The 20703-nt window shown below is 45.9% G+C and overlaps 1 protein-coding gene across 7 annotated transcripts in view; it reads right to left on the reverse strand.

The window, feature by feature from the left end:
• The window catches only part of sema6d (semaphorin 6D), a 239009-nt gene that overhangs the window by 49485 nt on the left and 168821 nt on the right, over positions 1-20703 (reverse strand). For 4 of the 7 annotated variants that reach the window (XM_033050284.1, XM_033050282.1, XM_033050283.1 and 1 more), the window contains exon 1: positions 14005-14216. The exons of 1 other annotated variant lie outside the window; for it this stretch is intronic. The gene's annotated coding sequence lies outside the window, so the exon portion shown is untranslated. Of the gene's footprint in view, positions 1-14004; positions 14217-20703 lie in introns of those variants that run through there. 2 more of the 7 variants (XM_033050280.1, XM_033050285.1) reach the window with 2 other exon arrangements.

A 20703-nucleotide genomic window follows, 5' to 3' on the forward strand; every position in this document is an offset into this window, starting at 1 on the left:
TAACCGTCGAGCCCTTTCCCGGATTTGTGTTCAGTTCCCCTGTCCCTCCAATGCCCGGCTTCCTGACACCAGCTTCTCGACTCCCCGGTAACACCCCGCCAATTACACACCATATATAGACACAAAGAGCTGGAGTAACTCAACGGGACAGGCAGCATCTCTGGAGAGAAGGAGTGGGTGACGTTTCGGGTTGAGACCCTTCTGCAGACTGGTATCAACCCAAAACGTCACCTATTCCTTCTCTCCAGAGATGCTGCCTGTCCCGCTGAGTTACTCAAGCTTTTTGTGCCTACCTTCAGTTTAGACCTGCATCATCTGCAGGTCCTTCCTACCCCATTCCGCCCCATTCTCCCCTTCTCCCCCACACTGTTCCACTCCCTTTACACAATCCACTGCCCTAACCACAACTCATGCACACAGTCCAGCACTGTGGAGGAGTGGAACCTGCCTTTGCATTTATTTGCACTGCTTTTGAGATGCAAGATTAAATTTTCTTTTATAGAGTCAATGCTTTCAAAATGTTCAAAAGTTAAACGAGAAATTCCTGATTCTTGATTAGTACAGGTGTCAGGGGTGATGGGGAGAAGGCAGGAGAATGGGGTTGAGCTGGAAAGATAGATCTGCCACGACTGAATGGCAGAGTAGACCCGATGGGCCGAATGGCCCAAGTCTGCTCCTAGAACTTACGAAGATGAATTCATTAAATAAAATTGGCGGATTATTCAATTACAGCAGGAAATCGATAACTTTATTGAAAATGGAAACATCTCACATTTATTTACCCTCGGTCACCTCCGTGTCAGCATTTGACCAAAGCAAACAGATGGCAGGTTGAGGTGGAGAGTGTTTGGTGAGAAGATGGGGGGTGCAGGTGTGCGTGTTCAGCTTGCTCAACACAAGCCAAGGCCACCAGACAAAGGCACTTCACGATTTGGATGTTAACTTTAGTTACTCGGAGCGGACAATACGACCAGTGGCGTGGAAGAAATAAATAGCTGGAGCCAGCTGTGCTGTTCATAGTGGGATGATCTTTGTGTGGCTGGGAATCATCACGGAACCTGTTGTGCCCGAGGACAGGATGATGAATGAATTGGGCACACTATCCCATTGCACAGAATGCTGCTGCAAGTTCACTTTAAGTCTATTAAAATGCTAATTTCTGTTGGTTAACAAAAAAGTCCAGAAATTAAGCTGGAAAATAAACGCTGAGGGCATGCTGTGTCACTTTTCAGACAACACTTTTTGTTCCTGCGTTTCCAAACTTTTTGAGCTTAGGCACTAAAAGCGACCCGTTTGCCGACTGAGGTTTCATCGTTCCAGCGAAAACTGAAAGTCTGCAGGCCAACATGTTTCGCTGGAATTAGAAACTCTCTGATCCATTCATGCTGAACCACAGAGTATTGAGCAGAGTACACACGGTCTCAGGAGGGGGTGGTGACGGGTCAGCTGTACAAAAATAATGGTTGACTTTAATTAAACCTCCATGAAATAGGAGGTTGAATTTTAACAAGTCAACTATCCAGGTGGAGTCGGCACATTAACAGCTGTTAAATCTCAGTGCACGGGAAAAGATGAGAGGTTTTAGGTTTCCCAACTGATAGTCCGGCACCTCCTTTAATCCGGACCAAATTACGGGAGCGCACTTGAAATTCCCTGGGCAACCACAGATGGCGCTGCGAGTGCCGCACTCTATCCAGACCTGTCCCTCCTCCCCGAAAGAGTTATTTGGTTCTATCGGTAGTTGTTGCCGGTGAGCCCGCTGGTTCAGCGGTCGAGTTGCTGCCTTTACAGCGCCAGAGCCCTGGGTTCGATCCTGTTAGAATCAGAGAGCTGTAGAGCATGGAAAAGGGCCCTTTGGCCCATCTTGTCCGTGCTGTCCAAGTTGCCATATTGGGCTTGTCCCATATCCCCCTACATCCTTCCTATCTATATATCTGTCCAAACAAATTTCACATTTTAAAAGTGGTGGCCCAGCGGTAGAGTGGGGTTCGCTCCTGACTACGGGTGCTGTCTGTACGGAGTTTGTACGTTCTCCAAGTGACCGCGTGGGTTTTCCCCGGGTGCTCCGGTTTCCTCCCACACTCCAGAGACGTTCAGGTTAATTGGCTTCAGTAAAGACTGTAAATTGTCCTTAGTGTGCAGGATAGTGCTAGTGTATGGGGAATCGCTGGTCGGCACAGACCTGGTGGGCTGAAGGGCCTGTTTCTGCACTGTATCTCTAAACTCAGATTTGTGCAATTCTTAGCTTATGTTGCTTTCATTTTTATTATTTTTTTTAGTTTAGAGATACAGTGCAAAAACAGGCCCTTCGGCCCACCGAGTCCGCACCGACCAGCGATCCCTGCACATTAACGCTATCCTACACACACTAGGGACAATTTACACTCATACCAAGCCAATTAACCTACAAACCTGTACATCTTTAGAGTACGTTTTAACACTAGCTCTGGCTTCTCAGCAGGGTCCCAGTGGAAGTCATGTGTCCAGTGTAAGCATGTTTAATTTACATTTAATATTTGTTTTATTTACGTTTCTAGCATTCCAGGGTGCTTTAGAGATACGCACGGGGGTATAATTAGTGGGTCCGAGGTGTGTTGTATCAATATTATGTAATCTCTGATGATGCAAAGTGGATAATTCAGGAGATATTCATAGGGTCTGCTGCAACCAGACTGCACGGGGCAGCACAGTGGCGCAGCAGGTAGAGCCGCTGCCTCAACGAACCCGAGAACAATCCTGACCTCGCGTCCTGTCTGTGTGGAGTGTGAAGTTTTCAGGTTCACCATGACCACGTGGGTTTCCTCCGGGTGCTCTGGTTTCTCCCCCACCCTCCCCCACAGACATTCGATCGTAGTTTAATTGGCCCCTGTAAAAATTGCCCTCAGTGCGTAGGGAGTGGATGAGAAAGTGGGACATCAAAGAGCCAGTGTTCCGTTGAGTTTGTCACGTGTACCGAGGTACGGTGAAAGGCTTTTATTGCGTGCTATCCAGTCAGCGGAAAGACAATACATGATTACAATCGAGCCGTCCACAGTGTACAGATACATGATAACGGGAATAACGTGAATAGCGTTTAGTGCAAAATAAAGTTCAGTAACATTCAATCAAAGATAGTCCATGGGTCTCCAATGAGGTAGATAGTAGCTCAGGACTGCTCTCTAGTTGGTGGTAGGATGGTTCAGTTGCCTCATAACAGCTGGGAAGAAACTGTCCCCGAATCTGGAGGTGTGCATTTTCACATTTCTGTACCTCTTGCCCGATGGGAGAAAGGAGAAGGGGGAGTGGCTGGGGTGTAGCTCGTCCTTGATGATGCTGGTGCCCCAGTGTGAACAGGTGATCGATGGTTAGCAATGGACTCAGCGAGTGGAACGGCCTGTTTCTATGCTAGATCTCTAAACTAAACTTAAAAGCTATTTGGTGCGTCTCACCTAGTTCCTGATGGACAGATTCATGCAGTGAGCTGCAACCAGGTTGCCCGATCCCTCTCCTGATCAGGTCGGGCAAGACTAACCAACGGGACGAGAATATAACCAACAGGAATACCCTGGGAATTAAATATTTTTATCTGCCTTATCTTCAATGCTAATGCTACATGACACACAACAACCCTGTCATTTGAAGGCTATATTAAATTTATTTGACCATTTCAACCAACACATGAAGCCTTAAAAGGGATACAATTTGGACAGTGTATACATGCACATGGTTATGGTTTATTAACAAATGTAATTTTACCAAATATAGATTACTGTAACTAATAAATCGCTTCATATTGCCTCTCAACACTGAACAATTTGGGAGAGTACATTTTAACTGACCCTATCTCCCAGTAAGCAACATTTCCCAAGGATGGGATATTGCTCAGATCGTGCTGTCGAGTCAGTGTTGAATTAGTTATGTATGGAAGTTTAATTGATTGGAGCAGAGCTACAATCCCCAGGAAATGGCTGGCTTTGAAGTCCCGAATGAAGCAAAACTCAGTCGACAAATCAAGAGCAGCATCTCGGACGCCTGTTGTGCCCACTGTGAATAAGCCAACCCCGTAACAAATTAGAAGCCTTTAAAGGCGGACTCAACGCAGATTCCCTTTTGCACAATTCAACAGAAGCATTCCGCCAATTTTTAATTTACAAACTAACATCTCCTCCACAACCAGAGCTCCCTTAAAACATTTTAAATTCTCCCTTTAGAGATCAAATACCTGCACATACACGGTTACCCATAATTGATGAGCAAGTTAGTGCACAGTCGTCTTTCATCAATAGAGCTAAAGCTGCCCTTTGTGACAGTACAGTGTTCCAGCACCTCTAATGTGACACGTATGTTTATTAATCGTGCTTGGCTAATGGATAATCTAAGCGAAAGAAGTAGTACATTTGTTTAGACTTAGCATTCAGTTATTATATTACAAGTTAAAAGTACTCCCAATGTTGGGCGTACTGATGGAAGAGAAAAAAAATGGTGATAAATGTAGCTAGATTTTTCATTGATAATGCGTACCAGCACGTTTTTGTTGAGATGAAAAGCCAACATGTTTCCTATCTGGGATTTATCAGAAAGCAAATCCCGATAAGGTCTGTCCCTTTCCCTTCCACCCTTGGTACACACACCTGCCCCACCACTCACTTTGTCAATATCCGAGACTTGCCTCCCTGTGAAACATTGGGTTGAAGTTTCATACGGAACTTTGTTCACATTCTGAAACGGCATCAAAGCCATCTTGTTCAATGTCAATACATCGTGTGTAGGAAGGAACTGCAGATGCTGGTTTAAACCGTAGACACGAAAAGCTGGAGTAACTCAGCGGGACAGGCAGCATCTCTGGAGAGAAGGAATGGGTGACGTTCTGGGTTGAGATCCTTCTTCAGACTGAAAGTCACGGGAAAGGAAAACGAGAGATATAGATGGTCTTGTAGAGATATAGATAAATGAATCAAAGAGGCATAAAGGTTATGATGATAAAGGAAACAGGCCAACATATCATCATTCAATATCCTTTAGTTTAGAGGCACAGTGTGTTAACAGGCCCTTTGGACCACCGGGTCCATGCTGACCGTAAGTCACCCATACACTAGTTCTATCCTACACCCTAGGGTCAATTTACAGGAACCGATCAACTTAAAAACCCACATGTCTTTGGGATGCGAGAGAAAACCAGAGCACCCGGAGAAAACCCACGTGGTGACAGAGAGAACGTGCAAACTCTGCACAGACAGTACCCATAGTCAGGATTGAACCCGGGTCTCTGGCGCTGTAAGGCAGCAGCTCTACTGCTGGGTGACAAAGGGTTAAAGGCAGACCTGCAGGTAGCCATGAGGTGCACTGTAAAATGGAAATTCAGTTACGTTGGTGGAACAACGTGTCCAGAGTCGTCTGGAAGCAAATGATGACTTCCCTTGTTACACCCAATTTATTGGAGAACAGAATTAAATGCAAATTTTTTTTCATAAAACTTCTCAAAGACCGAACTGTGGAGAGTCATGGCATTTACGTGTCCTGACGTGAGCGGGCTCTGACTGTTACATGCCCTGGTGAGTGTTTGTACATATTCTATGTGTGGGCATGGAGTAATCTGAAGATCAAGATAAACATTTTTTTTAATGGGTTTACACAAATGAATTCTGTGGCAAAGCATGCTTTAACAGATGGGTGACACAACTTAGTGCCTGGAAATACAGACAAAAGAGGAGGTGAATGTAAAAAGCAGGGAGAGGTCAAAGAGGACCTCTTTGGCCCGACTATGGGTGAACTGGGGATGGGGACTGGATTTTGTGCCTTCCCTCATAATGTAGGTATGTTGCAAAGCGTACCTGAAGTGTCGCTGAAAATCTGTCGCTGCGGGTGTGCGCGATTTTGGCGCCGTTTAGAGGGGGCGGGTTTAAAACGCGATTTTCTCTAAGCTGTTCCAATCGAAAATGTTCAGCCTAGTTAATTATTAACGAAAAATCGCGTTCCACGGGGACCCACTGGAAAGCTGATTTAAATGGGCATTTATTTACAGCAATTAAACACTAAATTCCTTCCATTTGGCCTATAAATTAATGTAAATGAGATTTAAAAATCATGTTTTATTGTGAATTATTTGTGAATATTATTTGGACATTTAGGCTATTTAAAAATGTTAATCATTTATTAAGAAATGGATAGATGTTTAGATCTAGTAATTGAAGTCTGAAATTAGCTACAATTAGGTAACTAACTAATTATATGCTTTAATTTCAGGTCATCCAAGTAAGATTATTTTATATTTGTTTCAGAATTCTTCAATCTATGATAACTGAAAATTTCATTCAGTTCTCTTAATTTTTAAGAAAGTTATGGGCTTTTGACTGTTCACGATCACAGCTTTTTTGTTATGTCCATAGAAAATCAATAGGGAACAAGATGCTCATTTCCCAGTATGAAAATGGCCATAACTTTTTAAATACTTGAGATATGAAAGTGAATTAGGTGTCAAATTAAACTTATTTTTATGCTTTATCTGATGGGATAAATTACAGACTTGATTTTTAAAATCTCAAAATTTTGTAACATTGCTACATAATGGGAACCATTGTGGGGGGATGTTCTTTATGTTTAAAACTCTTATTAATGTTATGTCTGTATTCCTTCTTTATGTGCTGCAAAATGGCAAGAAGCATTTCACTTCACTACACCTAGGTGTATGTGAATGTGACCAATAAAATACGTTTGATACCTTTGAAGAGCTGTACAGCATGGAGACAGGCCCTTCGGCCCACCTTGTCCATGCCAACCGAGTTGACATATTGGGCTAGTCTCATTTGGCCCACTTCTGCTATCTGCTATCCATATATCTGTCCAAATGTATTTTAAAAGTCATAATTGTTTCCACTTCGATAGCTTCCTCTGGCAGCTCATTCCAGATGCAGACTGTCCTCAGAGTAAGAAGGTTGCCCCCAAGGTCCCTCTTAATCTCTCCCCTCTCACCTTAAGGCTGTGCCCTCGAGTTTTAGAATCCTCTACCCTGGGAAAAAGACTATGAACATTCACTTTATCCGTGCCCTTCATGATCTTGTACACCTTAATAAGATCACCACAGGTTTAACGTAAAGGGGGAAAGATTTAATAGGAACCAGAGGGGTAACATTTTGTTTGCAAAGGGTGGTGGGTGTGTGGAACAAACTGCCAGAGGTAGTCAAGGCGGGTACAATAACATTTAAAAGATATTTGGCCGTACATGGATAGGACAAATGTAATGGGATATGGACCAAATTCAGACAGATGGGACCAACTTAGATTAGTTAGTAATCAAAAGGGAACTGCAGATGCTGGAATATCGAAGGTACACAAGTCTGGTACACAGTCTGAAGAAGGGTTTCGGCCCGAAACGTCGCCTATTTCCTTCGCTCCATAGATGCTGCTGCACCCGCTGAGTTTCCCCAGCAATTTTGTGTACCTTAGATTAGTTAGTAAGTTTAGTTAATTGTCACATGTACTGAGGTATATTAAAACACTTTTTGTTGCGTGCTATCGGATCAGCGGAAAGACTATACATGATTCCAATCAAGTCGTCCACAGGAAAAAGGAATAATGTTTAGTGCAAGATAAAATCCAGTAAAGTCCGATTAAAGATAGTCCAAGGATCTCCAATGAGGTAGATGGTAGCTCAAAACTGCTCTCAAGTTGCTGATGGGATGGTTTAGTTGCCTGATAACAGCTGGGAAGAAACTGTCCCTGAGTCTGGAGGCGAGCGTTTTTACACCCTCTTGCCTGATGGGAGAGGGGACATTTGGGAGTGAGACTCATCCTCGATTATGCTGGTGGCCTTGCCGAAACAGCGTGAAGTATAGATGGAGTCAATGGAAGGGCGATGGTATGGGCTGCGTCCACAATACGCTGTAATTTGTTGCGGTCTTGGATGGAGCTGTTCCCAAACCGTGCTGTGATGCATCCCGATAAAATGCGTAATGTGCAGAATGGGCATCTTGGTCAGCATGGACGAGTTGGAGCGAAGGGCCTGTTTTCCTGCTGCGTGACTTTTGAAAAAGCTTTTGAAAACATGAGAATCAGGATTGAAGATCGTTTTATTTTGATGGGTGCAGTGTTTAGCTCCTCCGGCACTTTTGTGTTGCATTTACATAGATCTGCTGCACAGAGGTTCGGACACGAGTAAATAACTCTAAATGCCACGTTGGGGCATATTGGTCGGCATCTCACCTTGAGCTTTTCTTAAACTCAACCTCATGTCAAGTCGGCTGTCCACATTTACACCAAATCTTCTCCCCCATCCCCATCATCAATGAAATTCTTACTTGCAGCAGCACAACAGAATATGTAAACATAGTAAACTGTAAACAATATAATAAAAGAGTAAAAGGTTCAGTGTGTGTGTGTGTGTAATATCACCCACGCCTTGCCCGAGTCTGCTTTTCGCCAAACACGAACTGCCTTGTCTTTAGGTGTAGCAATTCCCTCCCTCTCCCTTTGAAAGGCATCTTCAACACCGACCGACTGACCACATTCTGCTCTAACCCCATTCAGAACTTTTTCAGGGGACACCACTGCAGTGGACAGGGGACAGAGTACAGGAACGAGATTGGGAGCTCAGAGACATGGTGTCAAGACAGCAACCTCTCCCTCAATGGCAGCAAGTGGCATTCAGTGCCACAGAAGGCTGTGGAGGCCAAGTCAATGGATATTTTTACAGGCAGAGATAGATTCTTGATTAGTACTGATATCAGGGGTTATGGGGAGAAGGCAGGAGATTGGGGTTAGGAGGGAAAGATAGATCAGCCATGATTGAATGGCGGGGTGGACTTAATGGGCCCAATGGCTTAATCCTGCTCCTATGACTTATGAACTTATCAAGATGAAGGAGCTGGCTATTGACCAAGAAGCGAGGTGATGTGTACATGCCCCAATGGAACCAAAGTGGAGATGGTTGACGGCTTCAGGATCCATGGTTTAAATATCACCAAACAATGTGTCCTGGATCAACCACATTGTAACTCGGGCCACGAAACCACACCAACATCTCGATATATGCCTCCTCAGAAGACTAAGGAAGTTTGTCAAGTCTCCGATAACTCTCACCAACTTCTACGGATGTACCGTAGAAACCATCCTATCAGAGTGCATCACAATTTGGTTTGGCAACACCTCTGCCCAAGAACGCCAAAAAATACTGAGAGTTGAGAGTGTAGCCCAGTTGAGTTTAGTTTATAGTCACATGCAAAGAGGTACAGTGAAAAGCTTCTGTTATGTGCTAACCAGTCAGCGGAAAGACAATACATGATTACAATTGAGCCATTCACAGGGGATAGATGCATGATAAGGGAAATGCAAGGCAAAGGCAGTAAAATCCAACCAAAAATAGTATTTGGTCACCAATGTGGTGGATAGTAGTTCAGGTATTAGATAGTAGTTTATCACACAGGCCAGAGTCCCCACCATCAACACTATCTACACTTCACACAACCTTGGAAAAACAGTCAACATAATCCAGGATCTTTCACGCCATGGTTATTCCCTCTTCTCCTCTCTCCCATCAGGTAGAGGATACAAAAGCCTGAAAGTGTGTACGGCTAGATTCAGGAACAGCTCCTTCCTTGCTGTTATCTGGAACGGGCTTCCCCTAAATTACAGTGTGGTCCCGATCTTCCAACTTACCTCATTGCAGACCTTGTGTTTAAGAAAGAACTGCAGATGCTAGAAAAATCAAAGGTAGACAAATATGAAGGTAGACAAAAATGCTGGAGAAACTCAGCGGGTGAGGCCTCACCCACTGAGTTTCTCCAGTATTTCTATCCACCATCATTGCAAACCTAGGGCTCTTTCCATTGTAACTGTAATGTAATAACACTATTTTCAGTGCTATTGTATTTTCCTCTTTGCACCTCCTGTAGTTGTGAAATGGCTTGAATTTACTCATGTATGGTACGGTTTCATTGGACTGGATAGCATGCTAACAAAGCCTTTCATTGTATATCTCGACACACAATGATAATAAACCAAGAACAACACACCTAGAATCACCCTTTCCTGCTTGAACTTTGCTCAGTCTAGTAACTGCAGGACGTTGCACTAGGTTCAATGTACTGTAAGCAATTAAGATGTTGTTTAATTCAATAAAGGACTTGCTTTGATCAGTTTAGTATAAGATACAGCGCGGAATCAGGCCCTTCGACCTACCGAGTCTGCACCGACCAGCGATCCCCGCACATTAACACTATCCCACACACACTAGCGACAATTTACATTTATACCAAGCCAATCAGCCTACAAGCATGTGCGTTTTGGAGAATGGGAGACGACCAAAGATACCCAAGGAAAACCACGCGGTCACGGGGAGAACGTACAAACTCCGCACGCACAAGCACCCATAGTCAGGATCGAACCTGGGTCTCTGGCGCTGTAAGGCAGCAACTCTACTGCTGCGCCACCATATTGAAGATATAACTGGTTATTTTAAAGAGTAAAAAAAACAAGTGCTAGAATAACTCAGTAGGTCAGGCAGCATCACTGGAGAACATGGATAGGTGACATTTTGGGTCAGGACTTTTCCCCCTTTGTTTTATCCCCAAATGCGAAATGAATGAACGTGTCACATTGCCTTTGTCAACCGAACTGCATCAAATGCATTACAATTTTCTTAAAATTGCTCATTGAAGTGTTCTGGAGAGAACATTATCTGGAGCGCACTGCCACTGTATTGCCTTTTTGACAATCCCGTTTTCAGTCGGGCTTTGAAAGAGAAAAATAACAACTTTAATTTCCTCTATAATTACAATATAATATTGCATTATCACATTTGCCAAGCCGCAGTGTATTACATGTTGAAAAATTCATAATTCCCATCCGCAAACCACGACTTGCTGGAAGATATGTAAAAGTTCAATAAGGTTCCAACTCTTCCAATTATCTTCATTGTTGGAATAGGGTATATTTTCTCCTACATAATTCATGTCAGTATCAAATATAGTTCTCTTTATATCCAAGGATATTGCTAGTTGTGAATAATAGAAAGCTCATAATGTTACATGCCTCGCAACTATTCAAAGTAATGCTAGCTGAATGAATGGGTGCCTTTTAAAAAAAAAAAAATCCTGCCCTTCAATCAGTTCAGTCATTTAAACAAAAGGTGAACAAAAGTTCAATTGGAATTACCAGCCTGAACAAGATAACCCAACGAGCACCGGGACCTCAAGAACACATCCATTGTATTGATGGAAAGCATAGTCTTAGAAGTCCTGTGCTTCCTTTCCAAAGATTGTTACATACCTACAGATACCAGTTGATGCACAACATCCCAAACAGGCAAAAACATAAACATTTTATAATGGAATCTGGATCTGTTTTTTTACAGATAGATTACAGATTAGTTTGTCGTCACCTAGACCAGAGTGTAATGAACTTCCTTGTTCACATGAAGCTGACTGAATAAACAATACACATTCAGTGGAGATAAGTATATTGATTAGTTTCCTAGGAGCATAGGAAGATGAGAGGTGATCTGATGGAGATGTACAAGATCATGAGGGGAATTGATGGGGCAGATGCATAGTCTTTTACCTAGAGTAGGGCAATCTGGAATCAAGAACCAGAGGACATAGAGTTGAAGTGAGAGGGGACCGATTTAATAGTAACCTGAGGGGTAGCTTTGTAAACAGAAGATGGTGGTTGTATGGAATGAGCTGCCAGAGGAGGGAGTTGAGGGAGGTACTATAACAACATTTAAAAGACATTTAGACAGGTACATGTATAGCAAAGGGTCAGAGGGATGTGGGCTAAACACAGGCAGGTGGGACTAATGTAAATGGGGCACTGTGGTCGGCATGGGCAAGCTGGGCCGAAGGGTCTGTTTCTCTGCTGTATGAAAATGGCCAAGCACAAAACAGCAGAATGGTGCAAAGGTTTAGTGCAAAAGAATATTCAAGCAAAACGGCAGAATGACAACAACTTGGGAATGGGTGTGAAATAGATGATTGGTTCAGGGGTTGTTTAGCAGAGGGGAAGAAGCTGTTCTGTATTCTGGGTGCCTGGGCTTTCAAGCTTCTGCATCCACTCCCAGAAGGCGAAAGAGAGAAGAGGCAATAACCTGCTTGGCAGGCATCCTTGACAATACCTCCAGCACCCTTGACAATACCTCCAGCACCCTTGACAATACCTCCAGCACCCTTGACAATACCTCCAGCATCCCTCGTGCCACCCAGTGTGGAAGCGAGCGTTGAGCCCTTAGACTTTAGAGATACAGCACGGATACAGGCCCTTCGGCCCACTGAGTCCGCGCTGATCAGCAATCACCCCATACACTGCACTATCCTACACACTCACTCTGAACAATTTGCAATTTTACCAAAGTCAATTAACGTACAGACCCGCACGTCTTTAGAACGTGGGAGGAAACCGGAGCACCCGGAGAAAACCAACCCAGTCACAGGGACAACGTACAAACTCCATACAGACAGCACCTGCAACTAGGATCGAACCCGGGTCTCTGGCGCTGTAAGTAAGCAACTCTATCGCTGTGCCAACCTGTGCCAGTGGTGGATATTTATCATAGATTAGGGAAGAATGAAAGGCAGCCATTAACCCTCATGAGGTCAATGCTCACACCGAAGAGAACAATTCCAGCAGTCCCATTTCATGTTCATAAGTGATAGGAGCAGAATTAGGCCATTCGGTCCATCAGGTCTACTCCGCAATTCAATCATGGCTGATCTATCTCTCCCTCTCAACCCCATTCACTTGCCTTCTCCCCATAATCCCCGACACCTTTCCTCACAACCCTACGCAATTGGGTCCCAAGTGATAATCCAGAGAGCGAGTCCTTTCCTCCGCCTCTAGAGGCAGCGAGTAGCAGAATCTTTACAAAAACAGATACAAATCATTGTTCAACACTTGAATCATTAAATGACTGATTTTGAATGCAAACTCTTCCCTTTGCCAGACAGCTACCACTGTACATATCACATGAACTCAGTGATGTGAATGTACACTTTCTACAATAAACCCACACTCACAGTCGCTGGAAATCAAGTGCATTTGGGTAGCGCACCGGCTAATGTGTTACAGGGAAAGGAGACCGGGGTTAAACTGGCTCGGTGACAGTTGCCAGATTCGGAGTCTCAATGCTTTACACTTTGTAAGTCAGACCCTGATTAAAAACTTTTTTTTTTTTTTTTTTAAAGTAACTGGGTAAACAAGGAAGACATATTCTGACCTGAGTTAGTGGACACGCTGCAAACACGGAGAAATCACTAACACCTTTAACCTGAGCACCGAACATTATATTTTTGAAACTTCCCAGCTTAATACTCATATGCAATTTCGTTCCTGCGAGCACATTAAACTTGGCTAACCTGTTTAAAATGCAGCAACTTCGGGGCATGCCAAACTGCTGCCGCCGCTGGCTGGGGTTGTGTTTTATTCCACACACCTCGTTGTTTTTAGCATCCAGGAGGATGTGAGCCAGGGCTTTCAATCCAGCGGTTCAGGTTGAGGGGATCCATTGTTCGCTTGTACAACTGCTTTCCATCAGCCTCTGGCGGGAGCAGCTCACCGCTGTTTGCCCCCCAACCCAAGTTAGGCTGAAGCCTCTGCTCGCTGCTCCCCCCCCCCCCCCTCTTTTCCCCGAGACCTAGGTCCCTGTGGATCCCAGCCAAAAGCTTGCTGATCTTCAGAGACCCAGCAGTGATCAGATGTCAACTCTGCTCTCCCTCCCTCCCTCCCACAGTACTGGACTACAGCACCCCTTCCTTAACACGCCAGCCCACCTCTGGAAACAACAAGCCTGTGGCTCCAGCTCACGTCAACTTTACTTTCCAGAAACACCAAGGACAATTCATTCCGTGAAAGGCAGCGAGTAAAAATAGCACTTTCCCTGCTATTCCTGCACCCTCCCTGGTTCGGATTGACTGCGTCCACTACTTGAGCTCCGCGTTCAGCCCGCTGCACTGATCGCCGGCAGCGCTGCGCTGCGCTTCATTAACCAGGTTGCTTTTTGTATTGTGATCGCACGGAAAGCAGCAAACAACAGCCTACCTCAGTCACACGCTCGCCATGGGGCTCAGAAGTTGCGTTCTCGCCTGGCAAACTATCCGCTCCAACTCTTGGCTCCTCCAAATCACGGACACGCCGAGGAGAAAAACAAACTGATCCACGGCGAATGGTGTAATGTGATCCGTCTCACCCCCGTGCATGGAGGCGGCAGCTGCCAATGAGGCGGCCGGGGCAGGCTCGGCCCACCTCCACGTCCCTCCCCCCCCCCTCCTCTGTCCCTCCTCTCCCTTCCCCCTGCCTCCTTCACTCACCCCCCTCCTATCCTCTCCACCCTGCCTGCCCTCCCCCTCCTCTCTCCCCTCCCGGTGTAAATAAACCACGGCCAGTGCAGCGCCTGCCGTCTCACTGACCCCCTTCCTGGCCCCCAAACCCCAGCAGGCTCCCTGCAAGCCCTCGCACCGCGGTTAGTTAAAGGCACAGAGTGCCGCTCCGCTTGCTCGCTGCTGGCAACAAATACAAACTCCATCTAGTTCGGGCGAACCACTGCGCTGCTCAGGATAATATTTACCTGAATGAATAACAACCCTGTTCCTACTTTTTTTCCCCTCTCCTGAACTCGCTCGCCGCTGCCAACAACAGCAATTGCAACACTGGGTACTTCTCCAGCCTGCTCCTAAACCATTTCTCGCCGAGTTACCCCAGCGTTTTGTGTCAGATTTCCTTCTAACTTCAGCAACCAGTAAAGCCTTCGGAAATAAATCTTTCTTCTCGCCCACTTTGTGCTCAGATGATCCCCAGCCCATCTACATTCCCCTCCCCAGCCCATCTACATTCCCCTCCCCTAGAAACACAGAAAATAACCCGTTTCCTTCATCATCGTTACTTTTTTGTGCATATCTTTCATTAATTTGCTATACATCGCAGTTTCTATCTCTTCCCTCTCCCCTGACTCAGTCTGCAGAAGGGTCTCGACCGAAACATCATCCTATTCCTTCTCTCCAGAGATGCTGCCTGTCCCACTGAGTTACTCCAGCTTTTTGTGTCTGTCCCAGTAAAATTGTTAACTGTGGCATTGCTTGACTGTTGGTTAAACATGTGTGTGTTAGACCCGGGGTGAGGGGGAAGAGCCGTTGCCAATGTGTAGGAAGGAACTGCAGATTCTTCTGCAGTGGAACTCCTTGCCACAGAAGGCTGTGGAGGCAAAGTCAGTGGATATATCGAAGGCAGAGATAGATAGATAGATTCTTGATTAGTCCGGATGCCAGAGGTTATGGGGAGAAGGCAGGAGAACGGGGTTAGGAGGGAGAGATAGATCAGCCATGATGGGCCGAATGGCCAAAATTCTACTCCGATCACTTATGATGCTGGTTTACACCGAAGATGGAAACAAAATATTGGAGTAACTCAGCGGGACAAGCAGCGCCTCTGGAGAAAATAAGTAGGTGACCTCTAATAATGGCGAGCAAAACACAAACTCCTGGAGGAACTCGATTCCTTCTCTCCAGAGATGCTGCCTGTCTCGCCGCCGGTGCTGTTGTCCCCGGGCTGAGACAGCCAACCCCGCCGCTCAGGTGTCCAGTTTCCCCTGTCCCATGTGTCTAACAGCCACACGGGCTGAGAGCCACTAGAGTTGGCAGCAGCCTTCCCTCGCTGGCAACGCTCTCCGTCTTCATCGGTTCACAAGCCACGGATGGTTTTAAAATCATTTTTTTTCCTCCATCTCTCCAAATGGATTTCTAATGTTTTCACATATTTCACAATGTACTGCGCGCAAGGCGGCGAGCTGAGGGCAGATTTTCTGTGACTGCCTGCCGGCCGCATAATGATTAATTTTAACTAAGTAATTAATTATAAAGTCAGCTGAAAAAAATTATGGTGTTAATTATTTAAAAGCAGCAGGTTCTACTGGTGATGCAAATATTCCGTTCCAGGAGTGTGTCACCTTAATAGATACCAGACGAATGAAAAATCAATACATTTAATTGTGCCTCATATTTAATCCTTAATCAGCCTTGCCAAAAAAAAAGCACAAGTTTCCCGAATTTGGTCAGTAATAATACTCCGTTTGGACTGAAGGGGCGGGGAGAGTTGCATTTAGCTTAACTATTATTGATTCTAGAATAATTTCAAGTTTATTGAATTAGCTTTTGGCGCAAGGAGCAGCTTTCTGAGATGGGAACACTCCGTTGTGTGCTGGCTGTTGGCCAATCCAAACACTAACCGCTGCAGGAACTCAGCGGGTCAGGCAGCATCCGTGGGGGTGGAAGATTGCAGCCTTCATGTGGTCCGCCCTGTTTCGACCAATGCAATCAACCTGGCATGCACAATCCAATAAGATCAAATAGAACAAGTTTCGCAGCCTAAAGTTGTCCACAAGCAAACTTTAGGGAAGAAGAAGAAGAAGAAGAAGAAGAAGAAGAAGAAGAAGAAGAAGAAGAAGCAGAAGAAGAAGAAGAAGTAGAAGAAGAGAAGCCGAAAGAAGGAAGAAGAAGGAAGAAAAAGAAGAATACACATAAAAGAAAGAAAACCGATAGATCGACAGACGCATACGCCGAATAAGCACTCCCACTCATACCCATCAATCCTCACTCCGCTCACTACTCCTCCTCCATCCGCATACGCCTACCAACCTCCTCCTACAGCGCTCCTCGCCGAATAAGCATCAGAAGAAGAAGAAGAAAGAATAGACTACAACTAGATAATAAAAGCAACCAGCACCACCCACACAGTGGAGGAGATGGTCCAAGCGTAAACTAGGCAATGGTTTTGCCCTACACTTGCTCTCGGTCCGCCAAGGCCTGCTGGATCTCCCGTTTGCTGGCCATTTTAATTCCCATTCCCATTCCCACACTGACCTTTCTGTCCAGGGACTCCTCCATTGCCAGAGTGAGGACACAAGCAAACTGGAGGAACAGCTCCTCATATTGCTCTAGTGTAGCTTGCAACCCAATGGTATGAACACTGAATTCTCCAATTGCAAGTAGTACCCTCCTCACCCCCTCCTCACCTCCCAAGCATACACATTTCCCCTCTCATCTCTCACCACCCCACTCTCTCTGCTCTTCCCCCCTCCTCCATACGATCTTCTCCCACCCCCTAGGCCCAATTTTCCCTCTAATCCCCTCACCCCCCCCCCCCCCCCCGTTCCCTTCCTCCCATATCCATTTTCATAAATTATAGGATTAGAATTTGGACATTTGGCCCATCAAGTCAGATCTATCTTTCTCTCTCAACCCCCTGACACCCGTACTAATCAAGAATCTATCAATTTCCACCTTAAAAACATCCATTCACTGAGCCTCCACAGCCTTCTGTGGCAATGAATTGCACCCGGAATATCCCTCCATCTGGCTTTGCATTTCATTCCTCCTCTTCTTTACTTAATGACCCTTTTTTTTTTCCTTTTCACCTCTAGCCTTTGTCATTTATTGCATCCAGCTGTGAATCAGCCCCCTTCAACTGTATCCACCTATCGCATGCTAGGCTTTGTCCCAACTCCACCTGTCTTGTTCAGCTTACTTCCCCTCCCCCCCCCCCCCCCCCCATAGAAAGACCTTCCATAGAAACATTGAAAATAGGTACAGGAATAGGCCATTCGGCCCCTCGAACCAGCACCGCCATTCAATATGATCATGGCTGATCATCCAAAATCAGTACCCCGTTCCTGCTTTCTCCCCATATGCCTTGATTCCGTTAGGCCTAAGAGCTAACCCTTCTCTCTTGAGAACATCCTGTGAATTGGCCTCCCTTGCCTTCTGTGACAGAGAATTCCACAGATTCACAACTCTCTGGGTGAAAATATTTTTCCTCATCTCAGTACTAAATGGCCTTCCCTTTAATCTCACAATTTGACCCCTGGTTCTGGACTCCCACAACATGAGGAACATTTGCACCTGAATAACTTCCCTATCCTACGATACTTCCCTGTGTAGTGTGATCATGGGTGGATCACTGAGGCGGGGTGCGGTAGGCTCTGATGTTCAGTGACATTGATTGAGGGACAGAGATTATCCAAAGAGGACTTGTCTGCTCTTCTTACAGATAGTGGCCCCAGATTAACTTTACATCTGAAATGTGGCATATTCAACACCACTGTTATCCCACGGTAATGCATTGGGAGTTCCTGTCTGGATTTCCAAGTCTCCAGAATGCCTCTCATAGCCTCAGAGCTGAGAGCTCTGCCGACTGAGTCATGGCTGACTTTAACAACAGCATTGCTCTTTACTCACTCATTCTACACACATTTGTGACACATTTGCCTGTGGGGGTCATCACCGCTAAGCTTGATTTCTCCTTTAGTTTTCAATCACACGTACATTCCCCACTTGGAAGACCTTTACCTTAGTTTAAGGATACAGCATGGAAACAGGCCCTTCGGCCCACCGAATCCACACCAACCATCGATCACCCACTCGCACTACCTTCCTGCTATCCCACTTTCCCATCCACTCCGTACTCATTAGAGGCAATTTTATAGATCCCAATCAACTTACAAACTCGCATATCCTCGGGATGTGGGAGGAAACTAGAGCACCCGGAGGAAACCCATGCGGTCACAGGAAGAAGGTGCAAACTCCACACAGAACAGCACCCAGGGTAAGGATCAAACCTGGGTCTCTGGCCCTGTGAAGTAGCGGCACTACCAGCTGTGCCACTGTGCCACCCTTATGCCCCTGTCCCACTTAGGAAACCTGAACGGAAACCTCTGGAGACTTTGCGCCCCACCTAAGGTTTCTGTGCAGTTCCCGGAGGTTGCAGGTGGTTGCCGGAGGTTGTAGGTAGTGGAAGCAGGTAGGGAGACTGACAAAAACCTCCGGGAACCTCCGGGAACCGCACGGAAACCTTGGGTGGGGCACAAAGTCGCCAGAGGTTTCCGTTCAGGTTTCCTAAGTGGGACAGGGGCATTAATGTCCTGATACAGTATCAGAATTTTGCCGAATGACTTCCACTCTCTGCTCCCAGAGTGTGAATCCAATTTCAAGGCCAGCATGCATCTAAATCGAGAAGGCAGAGATTCAGGAGGCTAATGGGGAAGCAGAAGGTAAATAGACACAAAGTGCTGGAGTAACTCAACCAGAAGCATTGCAGCGGTGGATATAATCAGGCTGAGCAGTCAGAATGTATCTTGGCTTCAAACATGTCACCAAAGTTAGAAACACCCTGGTTTAGACTCAGATGGTTGAAAGCTGGTGAATTGGAGTCAATGGTTATTAAATGGATTGCAAAAAATGACAGAGCGCTGGAGTAACTCAGCGGGTCAGGCATCATCTCTGGAGAACATGGATAGGTGACGTTTCGGGTCGGAATCCTTCTTCAGACTGGTCTAAGGGGAAGAGTTCAGATGGGATCCGAGGAAGAAGGTTTTCACCCAAAAGTTAATTGGAAGCTTGAAGGTGGACAAGAGTGCTGGAGAAACTCAGCGGGTGAGGCAGCATCTATGGAGCGAAGGAAATAGGCAACGTTTCGGGCCGAAACCCTTCTTCAGACTGAGAAGCTTGCCTGAGGGATGGACATAAAATCTTTCACAACCTTTAAGAAGCATTGACAGGAGCACTTGAAAGATCAAGGAGTAGAAGGCTAGTGAAGGACTGCAGGCTTTCCTGGAGAAACTGTGTGTTGCAGGCAGTCTATCATAGAATGCCCCATGTTGGAATGGTTGGGGGCTAATGCCCCTGTCCCACTTAGGAAACCTGAACAGAAACCTCTGGAGACTTTGCGCCCCACCCAAGGTTTCCGTGGGGTTCCTGGAGGTTTTTGTCAGTCTCCCTACCTGCTTCCACTACCTGCAACCTCCGGCAACCACCTGCAACCTCTGGGAACCGCACAGAAACCTTGGGTGGGCGCAAAGTCTCCAGAGGTTTCCGTTCAGGTTTCCTAAGTGGGACAGGGACATAAGGTTCTACTTCCAGACCCTGGGTACAGGATGCCACATGGCAGTGCTGAAGAAATGATTCCTAGAGAGAGCTGCATCCTATGACGGTAGATGACATATGGATAGAAGATGAAGCACAAAAAGCTGGAGTAACTCAGCGGGTCAGTCAGCATCTCTGGAAAATAGGTGACATTTCGGGTTGAGACCCTTCTTCAGGCCTATGGATAGGAAAGGTTTAGAGGGATGTGGGCCAAACATGGGCAAATGGGACTATCTTAGATGGGGCATCTCGGTAGAATGGGCAAGTTGGGCTGAAGGGTCTGTTTCTGTGCAGTATGTCTCTATGACCAGGACAGCAATGCCTTCCTAGTGGGATGTCAAAGATCCCTCGGCTTGCCCTTGAAGACAAGTTATTCCCTTTATCATATATCTGCACACTGTGGATGGCTCAATTGTAGACATGTATTGTCTTTCCGCTGACTGGTTAGCACACAACAAAGGCTTTTCACTGTCACCTCGGTACACGAGAATAAAGGAAAGTAAAAGAAAGTAAACAAGTCGGGAACACCCTGAACATCCTGTCCCATCAACACCACTGGCCAACATTGTGTCTGAAGAAGGGTCTCGACCCGAAAAATCACCCATTCCTGCTCTCCAGAGATGCTGTCTGTCCCGCTGAGTTACTCCAGCTTTTTGTGTCTATCACACATCGCAGTCTGAAGAAGGGTCTCGACCCGAAAAATCACCCATTCCTTTTCTCCAGAGACGCTGCCTGATCCGCTGAGTTACTCCAGCTTTTTGTGTTTATCTTGGGTTTAAACCAGCATCTGCAGTTCCTCCCTGCTCATCACACATCTGTTTGTGGGAGA

Source organism: Amblyraja radiata, chromosome 34 (assembly GCF_010909765.2).
Source record: "Amblyraja radiata isolate CabotCenter1 chromosome 34, sAmbRad1.1.pri, whole genome shotgun sequence".
Taxonomy (NCBI): domain Eukaryota; kingdom Metazoa; phylum Chordata; class Chondrichthyes; order Rajiformes; family Rajidae; genus Amblyraja; species Amblyraja radiata.